Source organism: Pinus tabuliformis, chromosome 9, assembly GCF_031772625.1.
Source record: "Pinus tabuliformis cultivar Carrire ecotype Pingquan chromosome 9, CPIR1, whole genome shotgun sequence".
NCBI classification, from domain to species: Eukaryota; Viridiplantae; Streptophyta; class Pinopsida; order Pinales; family Pinaceae; genus Pinus; species Pinus tabuliformis.
Window position 1 is genome coordinate 1505266841 of NC_142307.1, and position 19883 is coordinate 1505286723.

The following is a 19883-nucleotide window of genomic DNA, read 5'->3' on the forward strand; positions in this document are numbered from 1 at the left end:
TTTATATATAAAGATGGATATGTTTGATAATTCCCTGAAAGGGAAGATAGTAGAATGAGGTTAAAATGACTTCCTTTAATAAAGAGGTATGTAGTTTGTTGTATGAAATGATGGTAGTATTCTAGTGAAAGGCTTATATGATAAGCAATGGTATGCACAAAGATTAGTCATTGTGATATAGAGTTATGATCTTTGTATGTTAGAGAGATTATGTTTAATTACATTAACAATGCATGACCCAAGCTAGCCATAGTAAGCGTAAGATAATACTCCATTAATGATGATTTGAATTGGAACAACAGACTATGGCAAAATTGGGAATGCTGAGAGTATTAACTCAACTGTTGTTGACATTTATACATTAATGAGTATTTTCATATGCTTTTATACATGACAATATTGTAAGCATGCACATTCTTGGAAATTGAATACGTGTTAACTGATGCATATTTATAACTAACGTTGCTGATGGGATTAAGTAGTGGTAGCTTAATGGCAACAAAAAAACTCATCACATAAATAGCTGCAATGTGAAATGCAATCATAAATGAGAAAGAATGATGTTATATGATATGCATGAATTATGTTATTTGGAAAATTTGCATGTATACAACGTGTATGATAGATATGGTTCCCATCAATCTAGATGTTGTGGACCCATGTTGAGGGTTAAGTGTAAATGCATGGTGTACATGCATGTTTGTTGTGCTAATAATAATGTTCATATGGTTCATTGTGTAAATTACTTTGAGAAAGAGTAACAAAAGAGAAATTTAACATGCCAGACAGTTGCGGATAGTTGGGTCGATGACAGTTACCTGGCTGGAGGGGTTGATGGTACCTGTCTGCCCGGATTGAGAAAGGGTTGAATGCCTTGGGTTGATGACAGTTACCTGCCCAGAGGGGTTGATGGTACTTGTCTGCCTGGATTGTGAAAGGCTGGTATGCCTTGGGTTGATGGCAGCTACCTGCCCAGAGGGGTTGATGGTACTTGTCTACCCGGATATGCCTTAGGTTGATGACAGTTACCTGCCCAGAAGGGTTGATGGTACTTGTCTGCCTGGATTTCCTCTCCCTAGAGATAAATTATATCAATGAGGGAAAATATTTTATGTGGACATTGGAAGTCTTGAGCTGGTTGGCCAGTGGAATCCCATGTTAGACCTAGTAAGGTCTCTGTCAAAGAAACTGTCTGGATGTGAAAATGACTCGATCTGGTTGTGGAAACTAGTTCCCATGGGTTGGGAATTCTTTAGCTTATTATGGTACTCATAGCTAAAGAAATTAATGAATCAACTATATGATATGTTAAAGATGAATTCTATATATAGTTGTGTAAAATATGTTATGCACGTTTAACAGGAAATGAATTTAGTACTCAATAAGGGGTTATTGGAAGTTTTAATTCCTTTGTTGTATTACTAATCTTGTGAAAGTCTTAGTAGGGGCTAAGACCCTTTTCAAATGATGCAGTGATTGACTGTTTTGATGATTAGAGAGCTAGGTGCTCTTTTGGTACTTCTAGAAGTACATTGTGGATGTCTTTAGTGAAAATTCGTTCAGTGTGCATGTAGAGCAGTGATTTATCATTTGATGATTAGTGTTAGTGCTCTTTAAGTACTTGTAAAAGTACTGCGATTTAAAAATCATCTGACATTGCACAATTGATGGATAGTCAAAAGTATTTCATTTGACTCAAAATATAGTGGCTAATGCAATTGAATTTGTTAGTCATATATTACAGGAATTACTTACCATGAAGGGTTGAAGAATTGTCCAACCACTATTAAAAGGCTTACATGAAAGTATTCATGATTTTTAGGAATAGATGGTAAGTAATGGTAAGTTGACACAAAGAATTGTTTATTATGAAATTGAATACGGGTCAAGTAATGGAAATTAGAACTTGCATAGTTCTGCAATTATGGATGCTTATGACTATTGATGCTTATAACTAATGATCTTTCTTATGATTATATCATTAGTATTTTGGTTGTTGTCATTCTTGGAATGAAATCTTTAATTTTAAAAGAGGAAAGATCACATTTTGTGTGATTTAGATGGTTATATCATGAGTAAAATCTCAAGTTCCAACAAGTGATGAACACCGAGGACGGTGTTCCTGTTAAGGGGGGGAGTATGTAACATCCCCAAAATAACTCATGGTAAAATAAATAAAAAAAATCATTACAAATCAGTTATGAAGAGTTAATAGGTAGTTTCGGAACTGGTTCTTAGTATCCAGAACTGATTCTTGGTATGGAGAACCGATTCTCGGTATGGTAAAATGGAAGGAGAAGCGTGGCCGCAATTCCATTATATGTTAAGGTTAGAAAGTGTATTTGAGTTCTACATTCTAGGGAACAGAGGTTCGGTGGACATGGTTTCATGGAAGAGTTTAGCCTACTGCACCGTCTTATGCCTGGGAGCTTCGATTCTTTATCGTTGGCATTGATTCCTTTTCTGCAGAAGTTAGATGCAAAGAGTAAAAGAGGAGGCACTTTAGAGCGTTTGGTAAAAGTTGGTATTTTGAAAAGGTCTGGTTGTTGCTTAACGTGGACTGTTGTCGTCCATTAAACCCGCAGACGAACCCTGTTACAGGGATGTCACGATCTTTTCTTTGATTTACAGTATACACGAAACTGGACCACTCATGCTCGGCAAATATTATGACTCATGAGGCGTGGGGACGATTGTTTCTTAGGTATCTTGAATCAACATATGTTTTTTATTTATTTATTATTTTACCCCTAATCTGATACAAGGAGAATGTGCTATATATTTCACATTCTGTGTTTCATTTTTTCCTTGACTTTGCCATTGCTCGGTCTGTTCGGTCATGCAGTCATTGTTCTAAGGTTAGGGAGGATTTCGTCAGCTCGCACATTTGTTTTAATGCATTTTGGGCCTATAACAGTAGCTTGGTGGGTTAGTCCATGTTGTGGATTAGCATCTCGATGGAGTGCTCAGATTCATGTTGTCGCAACCATTAATGGAATCTTTGTTGGTTTTTGAAATCAGTTTCTTGATATTTTTCTTGTTTTCCAAATAACGATCATTTCTTGATACTATTCTTTGCTTCTAAGTTCAATTTGATCATTTTCATGAAGTTTTTCTGATCCCATCTTATCTCTTTCATAACGTGAAAGACTCGTGGATAAATTTATTTACCAAATTTCATTCGTGGTGACGCAGACAGATAATGCTGAGTCCAAACCCAAAAATGACAAGCAACTTCTCTCGGAAGTTTGCCTGAAATTAGAAAAGCAGAGCCATGGAGTGGGCTTCCAGAAGAAGGTAATAGAAAGGATCTTGTTGTGCTTTCCTCTGGCCAGCACCGTCCAATTTAGGAGTGTGTGCAAAAAAATGGAACTCTCTGTTCCTATCAGACGGGTATTGGAGGAGAAGATACCAGATGGATAAAAATCAAGATCAAGAAGAGACATGCATGGTCCTTCCTCTGCACAACCGGTAAATTCTCATGCGCATTTGACTTTGAAATGAACCGCTGGTACAAGACTCCCAGCCCTTCAATCCCTCGGATGTCTATTATTGCTGCAGCAGGCAGCTTTTTATGTTTGGAAAGTCTCGTTACAGAGTGCATACTTCAAGTATGTGTTCTTTGCATGTTAGAAAAACTATGATAAACTCTTGAAAAATAACTATGTGACAGGAATGCATGTGCAAGGGCGCAGAACAATAGTTATTACCAATAGTATTACCTGGTATGTAAACATGACCAATGTGTTATATGTTTAAAAAAAAGAAACATGGACTTGTGAAACTAACGGTTAGATCTCTTCAAGAGAGATTTGCTTTAGTGTGAATAAGCATTGTGAAAAGTAGAATAAGAATTTACTTGAATATATGTACTAGTTAATTAGTACGTTATGCTTGTTCATGAAGATGAGTAGATGTGCATGAGTAGACATTGAAAGATCACTTTTAGAGACTGCTTATTGCTTGATTAATAATGTATCTAATATTGTTGCCAAAGCTTGTTGACAACTACATTGACAGGAAACGATGGTGGTTGATGCCAAAGGAAAGTGAGGTTTAACATGGTGGCAGGAAAAGGATTATTGGTCCATGCAGATGAGTTCAAGTTCCAGGATTGTCCATTACTAAAACCATCATGCTACAAGGAATGTTGCATGTGGTGGTATGTAAGTGAAAGATTACATGGAAAATGTATTAGCTTTTAGCTAGTTATGTGATAACTTAATGATAACTTATTGTAATGATTTGATAACAATGGTTAAGGGATGGAATCCCTTATAAGCCATTGAGTGAGGGGTGAAATTCCTCACGAGCGTTTAATAATAAGATTAAACGTTTGCTGGTTTTCACCCTACAGGGTTTCCAGGGTAAATTGGTGTTCAAATGGTGTGATTGCCTTTTGTGTCAATTTGATAATGATGAGTCCTTGATGTTGATGGTTCTTTATTTAATGTGACAACCATAATGTCCTAGTACATGATTATTTAATAAGGCTAAGGATATCAAGAAATGGATGCAAGGATTCATGAGACAGTTTATGTCATTACACTACCATAGTAGGTTATGCAATGGTTATGCAACTTGCTGTCTTGATGGCAATTTACTTATTGTACTAACGAATATTATCTCTAATGGTTAATGATGAATTGTGGAGCTGTGAATTGGTTAATTACTTGTGGTAATTTGTATAAAAAAATTCTAACACCCTATTATTACATGCGAGGTTACCGGGGTTTGTGACAATATGGATCTACCACGGATGACTAGGTAGGACACTTCTAAAATAAATCAAACTCTTTTTAGTTGAAGCACTTGACAAGTCTGTGAAAATTTATTTTATTTGTCATGACCATGCTATAGTTTAGTTGAACTTAGTATTGCCTATCTAGTTGACCTTTAAATTGGCATATGTGTGCCTCATGCCAATTAAGGTGTGGAAAATCAATAATATGTATGGTGTATTCTCTTGCTAGATAATAAGAAAAGAGAAGATTAATAATGGAATCTAATTGAGAAATATGTACATATTTGTATCCTTTAGAAACTCATTTGTGCCATATCTGATTTACTCTAAAAATATAAATATACTAGAGCTATGCAAGATCAAGTAGCTGCAAAATATACCTTGGATGGATTTATTGTTGTAGTAAATAATTCCTTAAAAGTTGTTCCATTACACAAATCTTTGATGAGGGTTTCGAGGAAATCATATTTGTCTTGATTACCAATTATAACTGCTTTCTTTATATATGCTAAGGTTGCTATCAAGGCCAAAGTTGGTGGCTATGGATTTTGAGTGGTTGAGAAAATTCATTCCAATGTCGTTGATCATAGAGTTTGAAGCGTTGAATAAATTCATTCCAGAATCCAAGGTTTACCTTTGAAAGGGGCATTCCTAAAGTTTCCACTATGTTAGAAATGTAGGGAAGGAGTAATAGAACATAACTCAATGAACTCAGAGAAAAAAATATAGGGAAGCAACTTTGTGAATGTACTTCTAAAGAATTATCTCTTATGCTCTCGAAGGCATGTTAGCAAAAGTAATTTTGGTATCATAGTTTTGAATTCAATATGTTGTCTATTCAGCATCACTAAGCCCAACAGTGTCACGACGCCATCCAACAACTCTCTCAAATCCATTTCTAGAACATTGATAATCTTCAAGAGCCTAAATTATTTCTTGTTTATTATTCATAAAAAAGGGACCATATTGAATGACTGGTTCATTAAGTGGCTTCACCACAATTAGGAAGAATTTACGGGGAATATTTGACTTGTTCCAAACACTCAATCCATTGCCATAGCTTTATTGAGCAGTTTGGTGAGCACCAATAGCTGATGAACTAAGATCTCCAAAAATTGCCTCACCTTATCAAACATAGACAAATGCATTCAAACACTCTCGAATAGGTTGATGAAGAGCAACTCCTGGCTTCATTGTGAAATCCAAGAACATTGTTGGAGTTTGGTTGTATGCAAGGGACTTAATGCCCAAAGCTTCTCCAATTATAACAAATGCTCTAACACCATATTTCTCAACCTTTGGTATATATTTACCTTCCAATTCTTTATATGTAGGTTCAATCATATACAAAAAACCAATGTCTTGTAAGTCGGTAACTGAATTAGAAATAGAAAATATTAAATAAATTATCTTGTTAGAAACAAAGGTACATACATTTTGTCTTTTGATGAAATATTTACCAAAAGTTGGGAGCTAATATGGGCCCCTTTTCTTGCTGGAATTTCACAGTGGACTATACCTCTTCTAGTTTTCATGCACTGAAAAACATAATAAACTTTTACTTAGAACGTTATCACAAATTCCAATGACCTAGGTCTAATACTCAACGCTTATATCAATAATTGTTGACCTTAAAAGAAAGTTCATCAAAACCACAAGAGAATGAAAATTCTCCAACTTGCCGATCACTAGCTTTGACAGTACCCTTATGTCCTACAAAATCTTGATGTGTAAAAGCTCCATGTAGACAAGCCATGTCCTGTAAGTTATTTGACGAAATTTGCTCTCAAATCAACAAATAATAGGATCAAGGTCCCACACAAACCATCAAACATTATAAATGGAACTTCTTTTAGTCAACTGTGATGCTATAAATTCCCTTCCCATTAAGAAATTTAAGCAGAGCATGATAGTGAGCATGATTATTGAGATAATCTAGTAACCAACAAAATGTATGGGTGCTTACCCCATCTTCTCAACGCAGAAGGCAACCATTTCCTCTTCTAAAATATACAGAAGAAAATATATCCACATCTGGTAAATAAATAGATGAAACCATGAAAGGCCCAAGTATTGGCAGATGAAGCTTCTCTTGGATGGGTTTACCTTGAGCATATATGTGATAGTCTCAAAATCTAAACAAAAAAACTAAAGAAAAATACAATTAGTTTTCCGTAAAAGAAAAAGAAAAGTACCTAGGCTTCCATAGCAGATACCACACACACAATGGAAAAATCAAAGTGTTACTGAGTTTTAAAAAGGAAAAAGATTGTACCTATGTGAGGATGGTTCGAAAAGCTAGCAAGAGGAGAAATTTCAAGCCAAATTAAATTTAGCATTAAACAAATAGTTCCCTTGACAAACCACATTAGCAAAATGAAAAACATTAAACTCAAAATTGAAAACTTATGTTCCAGTCTGATCAAGACCGATCATGTTTATCATAACCCAACTATGGCCCAAGCAAGCTCAAAGGATTTTCTTACATTAGAAGGGAAAGAGTTCGAATCTCATGATCTGCTTGCTAAGTGAATTAGGTTCAATTTAATTGCAAATTTTTCCAAAAGAAGGAAAGGATCCAAATTCTTCAATTCAGGACCGCATGCATATCAATATCCAAAATTTTGATGAAATCGAAGCACTAGACATTTGAAAAGAAAAAGCAAAAACCCAAAGATTGTAAGGAGTAATAGCACCACATAACTCCCGAGAAAAAATACAAATGAACCACCACATTGTATATTCTTTCCCCTTCACATTTGTATAGAGTGAAAATTCTAGGACCCTGCCTTGCCCTATTTTGTATAACCTCTCACGTCAAAAAACTATTCGTTAGGGTCAAACAAATAAAAATATTGGATCTCATTGAATATTTAACTTTCTGAATCTTCCCCACCACCAATCTACTACTACTGCTTCATCATCAAAGATATCCTTGCACCACAAGCTAGCTATCAACAGTCATATGGCAGGATTGTTGGAGCATACTAAGGTATCACCCTCCACCCTCAATTTGATAGAACTCTCATCCAAAATTTAAGTGTAATCCTTATGGGTCTGCATCTAAACCTTCCAATCCTAAAGACTGAGAATCCACCAATCCTTCTTGCCACTGACCAAATATCAGTAATAGTTGGATTTGCAACATCAGATAGTACTAGTATGCGTTGTTAATTCAATTTATTTAACATGTGCTACAAGAGATGATGTTTCCCCACACATCCCATCCAAGGATCTATCCCTAATACTACCTTCTCTTCATCCCACATTATCCATGCAAGAATTTTCCCAAGAGAGAAGGATAGGACTAGGGATTTCTAGATAATGAAAGCAATAGATTTAATAAGTGTTTGGGATCCAAATTCAATCAAAAGCCAGTGGGTCAAGATATTTTTGCAATACAACATTATGCAAAGATCTTAGTAGTTAATGATTTGCCAAACTAATGTATACTTTTAAACCCCACACACCAAAAATGTTGACCTTGGTTATTTCTCCCAATTGACGAGCAATTCCATATTTTTCTCTCCTTCATTTCCATGAAAATAAAAATAAAAAATCTTCTCTTCCAACATTCCAACAAGGATATAGGACATAGAGAAAAAATAAACAGGAAATTCCTCTAGAGAATATTTTACAAAAGTCAACCTACCACCTATAGACAACCACCTATTTTATGCTGCAGTAATCTTTGTCAATGTTTTGATAGGGTTGGATTGAGTATCCATACCCATAAGAATTTTCCATTAACATAGATCACAATTGTTTCAAACCTTTACTGAAATGAGAATATTCTAGAAACTATTTTGTCTTGCCCATGGTGAGTTCTATTAGAAATAATTGATGAATTACATTCACTAATTTCCATATATATTCACTTATTTCCATACTTGTAGTTGTATAGGACAACTCACGAGGTGAGTTGTACTAATTCCTCTTGTCCCTCATTCGAAGTAATGAATTTATTACTTATGTTCATTTATTTTGATACCTATAGTTGTATAGTAAAAACAAATAATTTATTTCTAATTTAGGGCCTAAGCTTATGAAATGGCACTTTAATTCTAAATAAAAACATTGTTTCTTATTTCAATTTATGGGGAGTCACTACTCTAGCATTACATAGGACCAAAAGAATGTATACCACCCTTCTCAAAGGATTCCATCCAATCATAAGGAGAATGATAGTTTAAATAATTGTGGATATGTAGAATGAAGACTTTAGAAGAAGTGTAGAGTGCTGAAGTTTTACCATTGACATTAAGAAGCATAAAGATTATAGAAAAAACCCACATAGGAGGACTGCAAATAGTGCATCAAGGGTCTGTGTTAGTTAAAATTCAAGAATAGGATTTCAAAAAGAAACTGGAGGATTACAAAGAAAGGTGAAACTAGGGAAATTTTGTATACATAATTCTTTCACAGACCAAAAGCTTTTGCGATCACAGAAAACATTACTAACCTGATTCCAACCACACTATTGAAGTCAGCATCCAAATATCTCTTGATATATTCATGAAAATCAAACTTGCTATCTGGAGCGAAGTGAGCTTGTACATTTGAAATAAATTAATATTTTAGAACAAATCAGATTCATGTAATTTTAGAATAAATCAGATGCCTTACATGAATGAAGTGGGCTTTCACATGAACAAGATGAGAAGGAAAATATGATTTAAAGTGATCAACACTTACAATGATGAAGCCATGACAAAATAAACTACCCCCAACAAGACATCATCTATGATTCTTAATAACTAACAAAACTTTCCATATAAGATTGGTATGGTATATGTAGGTGAAGGACAAAATGGGAGAATTCATTTTCCATAAAATTTTAACAAAAGAGGAGAATGTATCTTGACCTCAAAAATCAATTCATTCTTTGTATGGCATATTTCAATCAATTACAAAGTCAATCATGAATCATTTGTAAATCATCTCCAATACATGTCTGGCAGCAGTCTCCATGTTCTTTTGATATATACACACATGCTTTACTACTTCTTTACAAACCAAGAAGTTGTTTTAAGAATCTCTTCTCATGAGTAAATAGGGATCATCTTGGCAAGGTAAGTGTCATTTTTTGCAACAAAGGGAAACTTATGAACATGAAACCTATTAGAGAAGTTTTCTTCTTATCAATTTTGGAAACGTTCATGCAAAAAACTTTCAAACTATTGAGTGAAGGGGTTAAACTTAATGCCTCGAGGCTTATTGTGTGGTTCTACAATCCAAGCTTGGTATGATAAATCTCCCTATATAATACAATTATTGTGTTCAAAACACTATTACAATGATGCTATAAGTAAGAGAATTACTAAGCTTAAAACATTTACATTCTATTGAGAGTTATTCAAGAGTGACCAAACATTCGAGAATTGGAAGAAAAGGTGATTTTCTACCAAGCCCATGAAGGGAAACTTTCTTCAGCGAGTTTGTAACAATAAATCCTTTAAATACAACAAGCTTCATCTTGGACAGATGCAGATACAAATAAGGCTTGAGCTCAAACGTTGACATCCAAAGACAATTATGCACTATGACATTTACCAGCTTTGGGTACTTAACTCTCATTGAGCTTTCACACTCAACTCCATTGAAATCCATACACTAGAGATTGGCCACACAAATTTTCACATTGCTTAGCCCTGTATAGTTTTGAAATGTCAAATTTTCAAAAAGAGGGATCTTTTTTACAGGGTGTTAATGTATATCATCATTTGTATAGATGAATGGAAAAGATAGGTGTATGCCTTAGAGATAGGTTCCACCCTTTTTGTTATAATGAGGGGCTACCCCTATCACCTTCCATCCATATTTGATCCTTTAAACATCGGTAAAAGAGAGAGGTCAACTTGGGAAATAACCCATGCTGGTTATTGGAACACACCTACTTATATTGGCGCATCAGGAACAATTCTTACAATAATAACCACATAAATAAATGAATACATATTATTCTATTTTCTTAGAAATAAAAAAAGACAAACCAGAAAAGAGGAAGACCAACGAAGAATCGAGGAAGAGGAAAATCTTGAAGCTACCAATCAAATAGGGATGGAGCAACTATGTGACTCATCACACTTTTGTAAGATCCATTCAATGTTCAAGTTCAATGCCTATTGTTTCAAACCAGGAACAATGATTTATCATTGCCAGTATGGCTCATGTGGGCTCTTGTGTGATGCATATCTCTCACTAAACATTATGTCCAACCGGGGATGGTCTCTATAACCATTTCAATTCGATGGTAGAGGATTCTTTAATCGTTAATCATTTTCTCCAACTAAGGAATTTTTCTATAACCACTTCAATCCAATAATAGAGGGTTATTTAATCTTCTAAAATTCGATCCTACACAACAATCCAGTACACAGTGGAAGCTAAGGGAGTTGTTTGAAAACAAATGCCTTACGACGTAGCTAGTCCTAATTAAAGCTAGCAATAAACGGAGTTAGCCATGCATAAGTGATAACTCATGTACATAGAACTGAACTGGTGTGCAACTCATGCATTAGTGACTTGATTTGCTAAAAAATGGACCTATTATAGATAGAACACTCATTAAAAATAGACATGTTTTAAAATGATATTTTATAAATAGATTACCCAATATAAATTGACTACTTTTTAAAAATATAAATTCTCTAAATAAGACTCCTCCTATATAGTAGGGAAATGTGAATGTAGGAAAATACTTATATTAATATTTATAAGAAAGATCCCTTAAACCAAAATATATGGATAAATGTTTTAGAAATTACTATTGCAAAATTATTTTTAAGAATATGTTTCTAGATATAAATTTTCCCTTTTATAAAGAAAGATATTTAGGAAAATAAAGAATGTATTATTATCTAGTTGAAAAATTATATTTTCAAAATAATAAGCTAGTATGATCCATTATAGTTGTGGATTTAGAAAGAGCCAAGAGGGACCAACTCTCTTGACATGCTAGCTTCAGAATGAAAACAAAAATGAAACAAGGTATGCATCTTGGGAGATATATATATATATATATATATATATATATATATATATATATATATATATATATATATATATATATATATATATCACAATTGCAACTTATACGTATACTATCATTACTATCAACATCCACGTCGGGTCTCCCTTTTGATACTTATAATGCCCTAATTGACCTCTATTTTTGACCTATTTTGCCTCGAATATATCTACTATTCAACTATTTTCTTCAAGTATATGCCCTTTTAGCCTTATGATGTCTATATGAGGTAATATATATTTCAAGATTCAATTTCTATGTTTCCTTGTAGTAAAAATAACATTATGTGATCTTTTACTCTCTAATTTCTCTGATTGATTCCCATAGATCTTTGGATCTCCACTCCTATTCATCTAGTACACATTCAACATTCCAACACTTGGGTAGTTCATCATTCCGTTACTCGAGTAGCTTAATGATCTGGTACCTATGTTCTTATTTGTCCAGCCTCTTCAACAATCTGGCAGTCGGGTTTTCGTAAATTTATGTGCACCCATCTAGTACTCAGCCAATAGTCGTGTTCTCAATGAACGTGATCACCACATGCGTGCACCCATCTGGCACTTGACTAGTGGACCGATCTCTTGGCTATTGTGCTTATCATATTGTTCTGTTCTGGTACAAGTTGTTCCACTATTCGATTCTGGTACCATCTCTTCTACCATTTAACTCTGGTAACCATGTTATATTGTTTTTTTCTAGTACCAGTGTTCCTTTATTCGATTCCAATACAAGTTTTTCCTTTGTTCTATTTTAGTACCAATGTTCTACTATCTGATTCTGGTACCAGACTTCGTACTTCATCAAATAATCTACAATGAAACCAAGAAATTTGTTGAAGACATCTCCCTTACTTATTCAGTTGAGACTCACTCCCTCCTCATACACTTCGTGTCATGAGGACGAAGTTACAAATGTAAATTCAATTTAACTATACATATTTGATGATTATCTCTTGTAACTTTGATTGTAACAACCATATTCTTTATAAAAAAAAGGGTCTTAATATGATTATGTTAATATTTTAATCTCTTATTCTTTAAATATTTTACTGTTCAAAGAGAGATTAGGTTAGAGAATCAAAGAATTAGAAACAGAGCACTAATACTCTATGATTTGTAATGTTTATGAATTGTTAAGTTGTAATCCTTCTTTTTGATTAATAATATGAGCAACAATTGTTAAGATCGGTGCGTTAACTTAATTATTAGCTCTGTAAGTTTTCAATCCTGCCATGGTAGCTCGAAAAGGGCCCACTAAAGCCATCAGGGCAAGTTTTTTTTTTTTTTTTAAGTTATTAAATAGTTTAGTGTTTCTAGTTTTTCCTTATGAGTGATAGTTTCTTAGTTTAAATTGTATTTCAGTTACAAACTTAATGATTGATTGTTTTAAGAACAAGAAGGATAATACTTGAGATCTCACCACTCGCCTACATGCACCAATAATGAAGATTCTTATCAACTATTTCCTGTACTAGTTTTGATTTCCTTGTTTAATAATTGAATGCATTGAATTGATTTGGTTCAAATTAATACTTGCATGAAACAAGGTTAAGTCCATCTTGTTACTTCATGAGCCTATAAATGGAGGAACTCATTACCTGATTTAAAATATTCAGTTTACAATGTTTGAGAATTGTGTGGCTATTCATTAATTGTGCGATGGAATGAATTAAAGTTTGTAGAATGAAGTGTTCATTTGAAGTACTCACTATCTACCGTATACGTAGTAGTCAATGCAACTTATTTATTTTCGGCACATATAGTGAATCAGCTCTACAATTTATAATTCCCTTGTCGATAATTAAGTATTGAGTAAAAAACTTACACACACACACACACACACATATATATATATATATATATATATATATATATATATATATATATATATATATATATACTCATATAATTGCCCCATTATTTTTGGCTGCATTGTCGGCGAGTCGTAAACGGTGATAGATTTGTTGATGGATTGTGAGTAATATTGAGGATGACCTAAGGGTGGAGATAAGATGGTAAGACAAGAGGTAAGAACCTACGCATCCACTTTGGTGGAGTCGCTCCAAAGTTAATTCGTCCTCTCTTTTGGTATGTAGTTAGAGTTTGATGGTTTTGTTTTTATGAAAAGGATTAGACATAGGAAAGGTAGAATCATTTCATCTAAAACCGCAGAAAATATATATGATCCTAAAATTGTAACCCTGACTAATTTTGTTAATAATTATGCAAGGAAAACACTAAAGGAGGAAAGTTTGGTGATAGTAGGAGAGGAGACATCAATAGAAACCAATAAGTGGTAGAGGAAGTGCAGACTGCAGTGGGGACAATACCTTAGAACATTACAGATAATACAGTGACTAAACCATCATCTTCTGCAAGTGATACATCTCCAACTGCCACAAACATTAAAGTGTGGGAAGGAATAATGGAAGGAGAAGGAGGAAGATTCGACAACCTAAAAAACATTGAACCAAAAACATTTGGATTTCTAATCCTTGACATTACTAGGAATGTCAATATGAGGAACATTCCCTTGTTAGCATTACCTCATTTCAATGGTATGACATCCAAAGATCCGGATTCATTTTTGTTTTTATTTTATATGTTGTGTAGAATTTATAATTATACATATAATGCTCAAAAACTGGAACTTTTCATAGCCACCATAAAAAACACTACATTAAGATGGTCCATGAGTCTAGGGGAACATAATATTACATCTTGGGATGATATGCAATCAACCTTTCTACAAGAATACGAAGACTAATATAGACCTGAGGATGCTTGGAATGATATCTTTAGATTGCAGTAAGATGAAGATGAAAGCCTAGAAGACTATTTAGAAAGGTTCTTTACAAACTACCAAAAATCCAAACAAGTGTCTCTTGACCTAGACATAGTTAAGACCATTTTTCTAAAATGAGTATTGGATGACTGCATAGAAGTACTTAACCTTATGATTTCAGGTGATATTTATGAAAAATTATTTGTCGAGATTCTTGAATATTGTAAAAAGTACTCCCACAGTCAAGCCCAAGTTGGAAAATGTCCTAGAGAACTTACAAGTAGAGTTGTCCAACCAACCACAAGTGGGGTAGCTAGAATAAAATTGGGGAATCTATTGGAAAAGTTTAAAAGTGATATCCTTAGTACCATTATTAACCATATAGATTCTCTTAATGGAAAAAGGAAGAGAGAAAAGAAAAATGTTACTTTAGCTATCTTTCTTCCTCATTTTAGGAAGAAACATCTTGAAAAATAATGTCCCCTTAATACCCTAGAGGTTTGTAGAATTTGAATCGATAAGAACTGAAGCAAATAATTTCGTTCGTTAGGAGGATTGAAAGCTATATACAAAGGGGGGATAGAACCACGATATTCATCCTATCCCTTTAGGAGACCATAGAGGCAACAAAACCCCTCCATGTCCCAAGATTCTTACATGTAGTTCACTCAAAAACAATAGGTCCCTTATGTGCCTAATTCTCAATGGGGACCCCAATCACTACAAGCGAATTCTTGGCAATAAGGCTAGAGGGGAATTGTGTATGGATACATACCTCCATAACCTTACCAACCACCATCTTATCCAAACTACACATAATATCCTTCAAATATTTCGCAGTTATTTCTAGGGTTTAACCCACCGCTCTTACCTTCGTTCCAAGAACAACAACTGCCCATGAATCCAAATTCACAACAGTTGCCTATCAACACAGGCGCACAACAATTTTCTCTACCCATGAGTATGGGTCAACAACAGGTACCACTGAATCCGAATCCTCCTCGACCTACCCAATTTCCTGCACAACCTATTCCAAACCCTAATAATAATCTTGCTCAACCTGTGCAGAATGTGGAGCTATAGACCTTCGCTAATTATACCATCACTTCAGCTCTAATCAATGAGATGAGGTTAATATCAGGGAAGATATTAAATAAAATAGGACTTGCAGTCATTATTCAAGAAGAACAACCAACAAATTCACCTCTTGAAAATGAAGAGGAATATTTTTCTCTTGGTGAGGAAGAAAACCCTCCTAAAGTAGTAATAAATTTTACTACACAACCTAAACCATCTCAATAAATTACTCAGCCAACTTACCCAAAAAGGTTGCTTGTTAAAAATCCTAAGGTCCCATCAGAATATGACTTAGAGGTCAAACTACTAAATGTCAGTGAGGATACCCTTGTTACATGAAATAAAATAAATCCCCATTTATGTTGAGATTGTAAGGGACCTTGGCATTAAAAGGTAGGAAGAAAGACGAAGGATCCCCCTATTATCAATCTAGTTCGCCAATTATTGAAAACCATGTTAGGGATGCCTTGTAAATACACTGATCTTTGGAACTTGGTAGTGACCATACATATCAATTGTACATATTTAAAAAACACCCTTGTTGATATAGGTGCAACAATAAATTTCATGACTATGGATATCACACAAACGTTGTAGCTAGCAGGCTAGAGGCCCACTCAAAACTTATTGGAATTAGCAGAAAAATCTATTCTTAAACCTACATGAATGCTGGATGATGTAACAATTGTACTAGATTCTTGGGAATATCCTGTAGATTTATTTGCGATCCATCCAAAATCCTCCCAACCTGCACATCTAGTAGTACTGGGTCATCCTTGGCTCGCTATGTTGATGCCTTTATTAGATGCAGGTCTCGAGAGATGACAATTTCTAATGGGTGTCAAAGTCAAAAGATTGTTTTATTTCCTCCTACCCAACTTGCTACGGAAGTTACTTTGTTGTTAGAAAGCCCATATGGAGAGGAGGAATGTGCTAAAACATTGTTAAGAATTGAAGAGTCTAAAGGTCTTCAAGAATAGACTGAAGATGAAGTTTTGAACTTGTTCTTAGCCACAATGAGATGATATGATTTCCTGCAATCTTTCCAAGAATATGAGCATATTTCCAGTTTTTGAATTTCAGGAAACATGTCATCTTTCTACCTCTACTTTCTTGCAATAACAACAACATATGAAATAAAGAAGTCATCTATCCATGATGTTGAAATTTATCCTTGGAATTCTCTATACATTAATTCTAGTCTAGTGATAGAACAACAAGAAAAACAGGTCCAAATGATTAGGAGGAAATCTGGTGATTTTTCAGGGGACTACTCTGACATGAAATGAATTCACAGAGATACCTACATGGACCATATCTATACAAACAATGAAATTAGACGAGTAAGTCACCATCAAAGGAGAATGAACCCAACCCTAAAACATCTAGTAAAAGAAGAGCTTCAAAAACTCTTGAATGCTAACTTCATTTACCCTATTTCTCATAGCAAATGGGTGTCACCACTAGTCATCGTACCTAAGAAAAATGGTAAATGGAGGATTTGTGTGGATTTTAGGAAACTGAATAAGGCCACCTTTAGAGAGTATTTCCCATTGCCTTTCATTGATAAGGTATTGAATACCTTGACTGGGAAGAAATATTTTTCCTTCCTGGATGGATTTAGTTCCTATAACCAAATCTAAATTGCACCTAAAGACCAAGAAAAGACCACCTTTACTTTTTAGTGGGGTACTTATGCCTATAGGGTTCTTCCTTTTGGGTTATGTAATGCCCCTGTCACCTTTCAAATGGTTGCCGTTATTATTTTCTTAGATCTAACCCAAGACTATGTCGAAGTCTATATACATAACTTCACAGTATATGATAAAAATTTTCAACAAGGTTTAGACAACACGGAGAGAGTATTAATCATATTTCAAGAGACTAACCTTGCCTTTAGCAATGAAAAATATAGAATGATGATTACTGAGGGTATTGTGCTAGGTCATCATATTTCTAAAACTGGGATAAGAGTGGATCCTGCTAAAATTGAAATAATTACTCAAATCAAAACTCCCAACACTCAAAGGGAAGTTAGAATGTTTCTAGGTCATTCCGGATAGTATAGAATATTTATTCCAAATTTTACCTCAATAGTCAATCCTATGTTTAAACTTATAACTAAAGATGCAGATTTTCAGTGCAATTCTCAGTGTCAAATTTCCTTTCAAACTCTTAAACAAAAACTGTCAACTACTCCAGTTCTAAGAGGAACAAATTGGAGCCTCCTGTTTCACATTTGTATTGATGCCTTAGATATAACTTTTGGGGCAGTTATGGGAAAAAGGGAAAATCAAATCCCCTATTCCATTTACTTTCTCAAAAAAAATATTTTCCCTATCGAGCATAACTATATAGTCACAGAAAAGGAATTATTATCAGTAGTTCATGCCATCAATATGTTTAGACATTATATAACCAGGTATGAAGTGTTTCTACATACAAATCATTCAACTATTAGATTTTAATTAATAAATCAATCACTAATGCCCGAGATACTAGACGGTTGCTACTATTGCAAGAATTCAATATTACTATTGTTAATAGGCCAGGAAGAGATAATCTTTTTGCTGATTTATCATCTAGACTTCTTCATATATGTGATAGTGTACTAGTTGCTAATGATTTTCCTGATAAAAATTTATTTTCTATTTCCTCTTATACTCCTTAGTATCCATATGTATTCAACTACCTGATTACTAGAAAACTTCCATAGAAATTATCGTCAAGAGAAAGACAAAGAATCATTCAACTGAGTGCTAATTATATGTGGAAAGATTATTGTTTGTACTTTATTGGTCTAGATATTGTAATTATAATATGTGTATGAGATGATGAAATGGAGGACATCCTAAAAGATTTCCATAATGAGCCATGTGGTGGACATTTCACTGACAAAAGGATCACATAGAAAGTGTTACAGTCTAGATATTATTGGTGGACTATTTTTGAAGATGCAAAGAAGTATGTGGCTAGCTGTGATGATTGTCAAAGTATGGGAAAACCAACCCCATCAAATGAAATTCCTCTTCAAGAACATGTAGTTATTCTAGTCTTTGACAAATGCGCATTAGATTTTGTTGGTCCAGTTACTCCTATGCCTAAAAAGAAAAAGTATATTTTCGTATGTATGGATAATGTTACCAAGTGGGTAGAATCGAAAGCATTATCTTATTCTAATGAGAAATAAGTTGTTGATTTCTTATTTGATGGAATATTTACTCGATTTGATGTACCGAGAGAAATAGTAACTAATCAGGGAACCCAATTTACCTCTAAATTGGTCAAATCCATTACTGAGGAATACGAAATCAGACACCGAAAATCCAACCCTTATCATCCACAAGAAAATGGCCGTGGAATCCACTAATAAATTTATTGAAGCCATTCTCACCAAGATAGTACAACTGCATCACAAAGACTGAGCCGATAGGTTACCTAAAGCTTTGTCGGCCTATAGGAGAACCTGGACACACCAAACGAGACACTCACCTTACGAGTTGGTTTATGGAAAACATGTACTCCTTTCTATAGAGTTCCAAATTAAAACCTTCAGAAAAGCCATGCAGCTAGGAATGGATTTGGGTCAGCCACGAAAACAAAGATTGATGGAGTTGAATGAATTAGATGAAATGAGCCAAGACGCACTTGAAAGAACAATGCTTGTCCAAGATGAGGGAACCAATGGCATGATAAGTTCCTTAAAGACAATTTTTTTCAACCTGGCGACTAGGCTTTGTTATATGCCAGGAGGTTTAAGAACATCAAGGGGAAGTTGTCAACCAGATGGCTCGAAGAGAAGACCTCTTTTGTAATTGATGGACATGTATTTAAATTTAATCAAAATCCACTATCAAAAGAGAAATTTTCCAATCATGTTATTCATAATTCTAAAATTTAATTGATCGGAAAGAGGAACCCTCCTCTCACTGATCCAACTTTGTAAGTTTCATTGCATAATTAGTTTGATTTTCTACATATATGTATACAGGTGTGCTAATGTATATGATGAATTTTGTGTTACTAACAAAAACAAAAGTTGAATGTGTTCTCATGTAAATAAGGAATAAGGAGAACATCTACCAGGTGTAGGTTTATTCCTTTATCCAACCTTGGTAGATTAGCTATGGAAAAGGGGGCTTATGGAGTTTTCTTTAAGGTTTTTAGGCTCCTAAAGATTGAAAACACTAGGCTGCATGAACTATCCTGGGCTCGACAGAAATCCACGAGAGAGTGAAGGGAGTT

The 19883-nt window shown here is 34.3% G+C and overlaps 1 pseudogene; it reads right to left on the reverse strand.

Moving 5' to 3' along the window:
* Window positions 1–5578: 5578 nt before the first annotated feature.
* Window positions 5579–7347, reverse strand: LOC149154314 (pirin-like protein; annotated as a pseudogene).
* Window positions 7348–19883: the final 12536 nt, after the last annotated feature.